Here is a 7348-nt window from a genome sequence, read left to right as displayed (position 1 = left end):
GAGAAATAAATGCCTGTTGTTGATTAGCCACCCAGCTTGTGCTATTTTGTTACAGCAGCTTGCACTGAGTAAGTTACTCCCTTACCTGCTGTAACCGTATACAGGAGGGGCCTGTGCATTTGGTAGCTTGGGTTCATCCCTGAGCCTGTGAAACTCAGATTTGAACTCATGTATTTTGGGTGCCATGACTCTTGTCGAGGCAGAGTGGAAGGGCAAGGGCATGGAGCTAGATATCCGGGGTGACAACAGGCTCCCATGGTGCCTGAGTGTGCATTAAAAAAAGCACCCCTTCCACAAGACATTCTCCAAACTGTCGAACCAAACCCACCAGCATCTTCCTACCTGCCCATGTGCCGGGGTGGGGGGAAAATTAGACATGTTTGTCTCCCCACTACAAATGTCAGCCAAAAGATCCAACTGGAAAATGCTTGCTACTACCTTCCAGTTTCACGACCCTCTCAGCTAAGGAAGCCCTTCCTGCATCCATGTCTCTCTATGCCTGTCTGTGAAGTCTCAGCTCACAGCTGACCTGGTTAGGTAAGCACTGTTATTTTGTTTCAACGGAGGGAACCTTTGGATTACATGTACATAGCTAGTCAGTGGCAGCATTTGGTTCATCACGCTGGTTTTAAAAACTCCATTGCCTTTTCTCTTCATTAGTCCTATCATCTTATGAAGAAAGTCAACTCAGTAAAAATATCCGTCAAACAATGGCTTAGGGATATGCGTACAGAACAATCAAATCAGCTGACAGAATATCTGGCTTTTCACCCAGTTATAAAATGTTGTGCTTTGCTTAACATGGTGAAGAACGAAAGCTGCTAACAGCTGATTTCTTTCTCCCAAAATGTGAGCCCCGCTATGGGAGAGCGCAACCAGCAGGGGGCGCTGGCGTCTTTCCCTGAACTTCAGGGCACGCTTGAGAGAGGGTACCTGGCGGGTGGGCAGTGGCCTCAAGTTACCAAACGAAGGGGTGGGCGCAAGGTGTGCTGACTGGACTCCATTGGCTGCGCTGGGTTCCCGTAGCGTATGTGAGAGATACCTGTCACCACTTCCCGGCTAAGACCCAGCCAGTTTCAGCAAGGACGTTCCCTCCACTGGACCCACCAGGACCCACTCCCTGCAGGGCACCATGGTCCCTCTCAAGAGGCTTTGGAGGAACGTGGGAGTTACAGGGTGTTCCCCTGATGGGAGAGTCCCTGGCATGCCGCGTGTGAATGGGACTGAGTTGGGTGGGGGAGGCTGGGAGGGCACTTGTGCTGGGTGTGATGGGGGAATGTAGTCCATGTTAGTTCCTCCTAAGAGCAGCCACTAAGAGGACTCTGGGGAGGGACAGATGGGTGCAGTGTTTTAACCCACAAATGGGAGGGTAATTCTGGCATGATGGTGGTTTTAGCAATGTTAGTAACGCACGGACCACCATAACCATGATAGTGAAGCTACATGTCTAAAAAATGTAAATCAAATCAGGCCACCTGCTAAAAACGATTCAATGGTTTCCCATTGCCCCCCCCTACAACTTTTTTTGAGGTGGAGTTTCGCTCTTGTCACCCAGGCTGGAGTGCAATGGCATGATCTCAGCTCACTGCAACCTCCGCCTCCTGGGTTCAAGCGATTCTCCTGCCTCAGCCTCCTGAGTAGCTGGGATTACAGGCACGTGCCATAACACTTGTCTACTTTTTGTATTTTTAGTAAAGATGGGGTTTCACCATGTTGGTCAGGCTGTTCTCGAACTCCTGACCTCAGGTGATCCACCCGCCTCGGCCTCCCAAAGTGCTGGAATTATAGGCATGAGCTACCGCGCCCCGCCCTCCCATTGCTTTTAGTAGAAAATACAAACTCCTACCCGTGGACTATTGGGGCTATCACGATATGGGCTCTGCATCTCCATCTTCTCATGCCAATCCCATCCTCTGCCTCCCCAACCCCATAGCCCTTCCTCCTGCATGGCTGCAGCCACACCTGGCTTCTTCTCTTTAATATTCCTACCATGCCTGCCCCACAGGACCTCCGCAGGAGCTGCTCTCTCTGGGGTGTGCACTTCTGGCTCAGGGCAAGGATCCATCTTTCTCACCCTTCAGGCCGTGTGTAGATAGATGTCCCTCTGTAGTGAGGTCCTCACTATCCAGCTCATTACGCTTCACTTGGGCACCCTGTCCAGACCCTTCACAGTCAGCTGCCAGCTGTGTTTTCTTATTTATTGGTGCTCATCCAGTCCAGTCCTGGATGGGACTGCCTGCCTCATGAGGGCAGGAGCTTTGCCTTCTCCTCTCCCAGAACCTCCCTGATGTGGTTGCTTGGACACGTGGGCCACCCTCCCAACACCAGACTATCGCAGGGTGTGGGAAGGGCTGGGGCCGCCATGTTTCCTTCTCTAGTTTTTGAGACATTGGTGAAGATCCTCTGCCTGCTTCCAGCACACACATCCTGACCTCCTTCTGCCTTCAAGACACAAGATGGCGCTTTAAGCCTGGTTGTTAAGAAAGAGGACTACAAACGCTTGAGTTTCTTCCCTCTGCTCGCTCTCAGACGTGGCTTGCGAGGGGATTTGTGGGGTCCACCTCTCCATAGCTTGGTGGGTGGGTTCCGTCCTCCTCCTCGGACAGGGCAGGACCAGCAGCCAATCACTCCTTCCTGCCAGAGAAGGAAGTGGCGCTCAAACTGTTTTTCTGACATCAGTAATATCTGCCTACACTCCTCCAGCAGGCATCTCTGAAACATCAGTATTGGGTGATTGGTCTAAGCCAAGCACCTTTGATAGCAAGGGTAAGCCCGCTATCCTTTGCTGGAGATGGGCACGGAGAGGGCATGTGAAGAGTGCCAGACCAGGTGTTGACAAACTATGGCTCATGAGAAGAATGGAGTGTACATTTTTAAAGGGTCATCTCTCTCTCTCTCTCTCTCTCACACACACACACACACACACACACAGAGAATATGCTGCAGAGATCATATGTGACCTGACAAGCCTAAAATACTCACTATCTGGTCCTTTATAGGAAATGCTTACTAACCCCTGGTCTAAACACTGAGAGGTAAGGGACCTCTGCTGCACCGCCCTGGAGGGATTTTTGATCCCTAAATAAGAAGAGGGGAGGAGGAAGCCTGCCCTTCCTCCTGGCCTGAATGTGCTTCTGAGAGGCAGTCAAGCCTGGAACTGTGGCAGCCGGCTTGTGACCATGAAGCAACCAGCCCAAGAAGAAATGCCAACCTGCCAAGGAGGGAACAGGAGCCTGGGGCCTCGAGGACTTTGCTGAGCCTTCGTGTGACCCTGGAGCCACCTTCCTCTGGAGTTCTTGTGATGGCAGATAATTCAATGTTGTCATTGTTCAAGCCAGGGGTGGGTGAAGTTTTTCCATAAAGGGCCACATGGAAAACATTTTAGGCTCTGTGTGGGCCATGAGACCTCTGTTGGCACTACAACCCTAAAAACAACCATAGACAATGTGTAAATGAATGGGTACACCTATGTTCCAATAAAACTTTATTTATAAAAATAGATGGTGGGCTGAATTTGGCCCTGAGGGCCAGAGTTTGCTGTGTATTTTGTTTGTTTGTTTGTTACTTGCAGCTGACCTATCCTAACTAGTACTCCCTGAAGTCTGCCTCAGCTCAGAAGCGTCCTTGGGTTCCAAGCCACAGGGGCTAAGCTTGAGTGTGGGTGGGGTCTGCAGCAGGGTGGTGGGAGGGATAAGCACATAAAGGCCCACACATTGATCTGCCCTTTCTATGGTCCAGGTCGTGCTTTCCTGCAATATCTTCTCATCATGGGCCTAGCAATCATGATGGGAAGGCCCCACTTTAAGAGAATGCTTTCAGCATTTCCAGGCGGTCCCTGCTTGCCCTCAACACTACATGTAGGCCTCAGCCTCCACACCTAGCATGTTTGTTAAGCAAGACTAAGCCACATGAAGCAACAGGGCAAGGGGAGGGCCCTTGTGTTCTCAGGGTCCCATGGCAGAAGTGTGGTTCTGGGAGAAATAGGGGAGCGTGCCCTTCCCTGAACAAGCATATTCCCTCAGTGTGGAGGAGCCCCTCCAAAATTTACAAGTGCTGTGATGACACGATGCTCATTCAGACCACCGGCTGCAGACAGATTGCAGAAATACGTAAGGGCTCTGTCCTTGGAGGTAGGATCTGGTTGCTCCTTGTCCCTAAGCTTGGCCCTGAAGGGAGGGCAGGATTCCAGCCAGAGTGAATGAAGAGTGAGGCTTTGGGGAAGGGCTCGGATTGCCTCTCGTGCTTGTGTTCAGATTCCTGCTGATTGGTTGTTCCCCAGGGAGACGAGGGTTCGAGGCCAGGTCTCTGCTCTGAGTTAACTTCACCACCCTGCACCTTGGTGGCAGTAAGAGAGCAACCTTAAAGGGCCGCTGAGAGAATTGAGGTGGATGCCTGTACAGCTCTAGGTATGGCACCCATTCCGGCCCCTGGCAAGCTCTTGCTACGGTTGCAGGTGTAATTTCCAGTCTCTGCCTCCAGGGATTGCTGCTGAGCACAGACACGTTTCTCTGCTCACAGAGTGAGGCCACCAAGATGATTCTCAGATCTCTGGTTCTGTATACAGCCCAGATAGCCTGTGAAAGGGGGAATGATAACCCCCAAAGATGTCCACGTCCTAACCTCCAGAACTAGTGAATGGGATGTTGGCAGAAGAGACTCTGTGGATGAGATTACTTCAAAGATTTGCAACGGGGAGACTATCGTGGGTTATCTGTGTGGATACGCAATGTAATCACAAAGTGTCCTTATAGATGAAGAGGGAGGCAGAGGAGATTCGACTACAGAAGAGAAGGTGATGTGACCGTGGAGGCAGAGATTGGAGTGATGTGCCCACAATTCACAATGCCAGCAGCCACCAAAGAGGCAAGGAATGGATTCTCCTCTAGGGCTTCTACCAAGGGTCCTGGCAACACCTCAGTTTTAGTCCAGGAAGACTCGTTTTGGATTTGTGACCTCCAGAACTATGAGAGAATACATCTGTGTTGTTTGAAGCTGCCAGGTTTGCAGTAGTGTGTTAGAGCAGCGTGGAAAATCCATTCAGTCCCATTGCCCTGCTTTTTATGCCTTGTACAAAAGCAGAAAATGGTATGGATGGAATGGGAGGTCATTATGTTAAGTGAAACAAGCCAGGCACAGAAAGACACACATTGCGTGTTCTCACTGATTTGTGGGATCTAAAAATCAAAACAGTTCAACTCATGGAGCTAGAGAGCAGAAAGGTGGTTACCAGAGTCTGGGAAGAGGAGTGGGGGGCTGAGGGCAGGTGGGGATGATGTTAGAAAGAATGAATAAGATGTACTGTTTGATCACACAGCAGGATGACTGTAGTCATTAATAACTTAATTGTACATTTACAAATAACTAAGAGTGTAATTAGATTGTTGGTATTAGAAAGGATAAATGTGCCGGGTGCAGTGGCTCAGGCCTGTAATCCCAGCACTTTGGGAGGCCGAAGTGGGCGGATCATGAGGTCAGGAGATCGAGAGCATCCCCGTGAACACTGTGAAACCCCATCTCTACTAAAAATACAAAAAAAATTAGCCTGGCATGGTGGCGGGCACCTGTAGTCCCAGCTGCTCAAGAGGCTGAGACAGGAGAATGGCATGAACCTGGGGGGCGGAGCTTGCAGTGAGCAGAGATGACGCCATTGCACTCCAGCCTGGGTAACAGAGCTGGACTCCATCTCAAAAAAAGAAAGAAAGAAAGAAAGAAAGGATAAATGCTTCAGGGATGGACACCTCATTCTCCATGATGTGCTTATTTCACAGTGCATGTCTGTATCAAACCATCTCATGTACCTCACATATATATGCACCTAATGTGTACCCAGAAAAAAATTAAAAAGAGCATAAAAGAAAAAAAAAAAAACAAAAAACAAAAGCAGAAAAGAGGGCAAATGAGAGTCGGGGACTGTGATCTCATTTTGCCCAGGATGAAGCTGGGTGACCCGGGTACAGAGCAAGCCCCTTGGCTTCTTGAGCTCCCATGTGCAGAGTGAGGGGCGGATGCAGGGGCAGGGTGTGACTTTGATGAACATTCCCTCCAGGTGGCTCTGCCCTCAGCCCCCTCTCAGGATTGTTTGTAGCTCTTTGCCTCTTCTTGGCCATTTGGAGTTTTCAGGGGCCCTACTAGGTCCTCTTGACTTCTCACTTTGCTCTCCTTGGTGGTCTAATTCATGGCCAAGGGCCCACCTGCCGTCCAGACACTGCTTTTCAACCTGACCTCTCAGCTCCAGGCTGGTTATTTCCAACAGCCTACTTGGGTGTCTCAAAGGCACTTTACACTCAATGTGTCCAACACTGAACTCAAGGCTCCCGGCATCGCCATTCAGTTATCCCTCCACATTTCCAACCCTATGGATTGCACTAGCATCTGTCCATTATGCAGGCCAGGCTGCAAAGGCTGTCTCCACGCTGCCCTTATGCTGTCGGGGCTTAGAACATGACACCCCAAAGCGTGGTGCCTCAGCCTGAGTATTTTGAACTGAAGGACATTGGAAGGAACTCAGAAGCAAGGTCTTTCCAACCTTCTCCTCACACCCTCTCTTCTGCTTGCCTTCATCCTCCAAAGTGAGTCACAGAAACCAGAATTTATCTTCCTCAAGATGGGTCATAGAACCTAGAAACCCTCCTGCTAAAGCAAACCATAAAACCTAGAAAGGTCATTCTCTATCTTCTCCTTCTCCTTTGAAAACTCATTTCAGAAAGGGTCCTGCCCCATATCCAGGAGGAATGGAGGCTACACAGAGAGGCTCAGAAGAATCTGAGCAGACAATTTTGCTGGGTCCCCTTTCAGTCTGTTCCCAGTAGGTCATACCCGTTTGTCCAGTCACATTTCTATCTGGCTGTCCATTCTTCATCTAATCTAAGCATAAAAATTAACAGTTTTCCCTGGGCCTTTGGGTTGTCATTTCTGAAGCCTCCCATGTCACATAAAACTTGGATTAAATAAATTTGCTCTGTTTTTCTCTTGTTAATGTGTCTTTTGTTATAGGAGTGTTGGCCGTGACCCTTAAGATGGATAAGTAAAGGACTCACACCTTCACAGCCCTACAGCCCCATCTCCAATAAGTAGCCACACCTGCCACTTCTACCCACAAATACCTGGATTCCGCTCATCTCTTCCCATTGTCATTCCTACCACTCAATTCCCTGTCACCATCATCTCCTGATGGGTCTTCTGGAGCAGCTTCCTCACTCATCTCTCCAGTTCATCCCTTGCTTCTACCAGTCTGTCCTTGCTATGGTAAAACGGGCATTTGAGAAAGGCAATTACACGGTTACCCCTCCCCTGCTCAGCACTCTCCAATTTGATGGACACCAAAATCCTTGCCTTGGTCCCCTTGGTC

This window comes from Pan troglodytes, chromosome 12 (genome assembly GCF_028858775.2).
Source record: "Pan troglodytes isolate AG18354 chromosome 12, NHGRI_mPanTro3-v2.0_pri, whole genome shotgun sequence".
NCBI lineage: Eukaryota > Metazoa > Chordata > Mammalia > Primates > Hominidae > Pan > Pan troglodytes.
The sequence above is the reverse complement of the archived record's forward strand: the minus strand, read 5'-3'. Positions refer to the sequence as shown.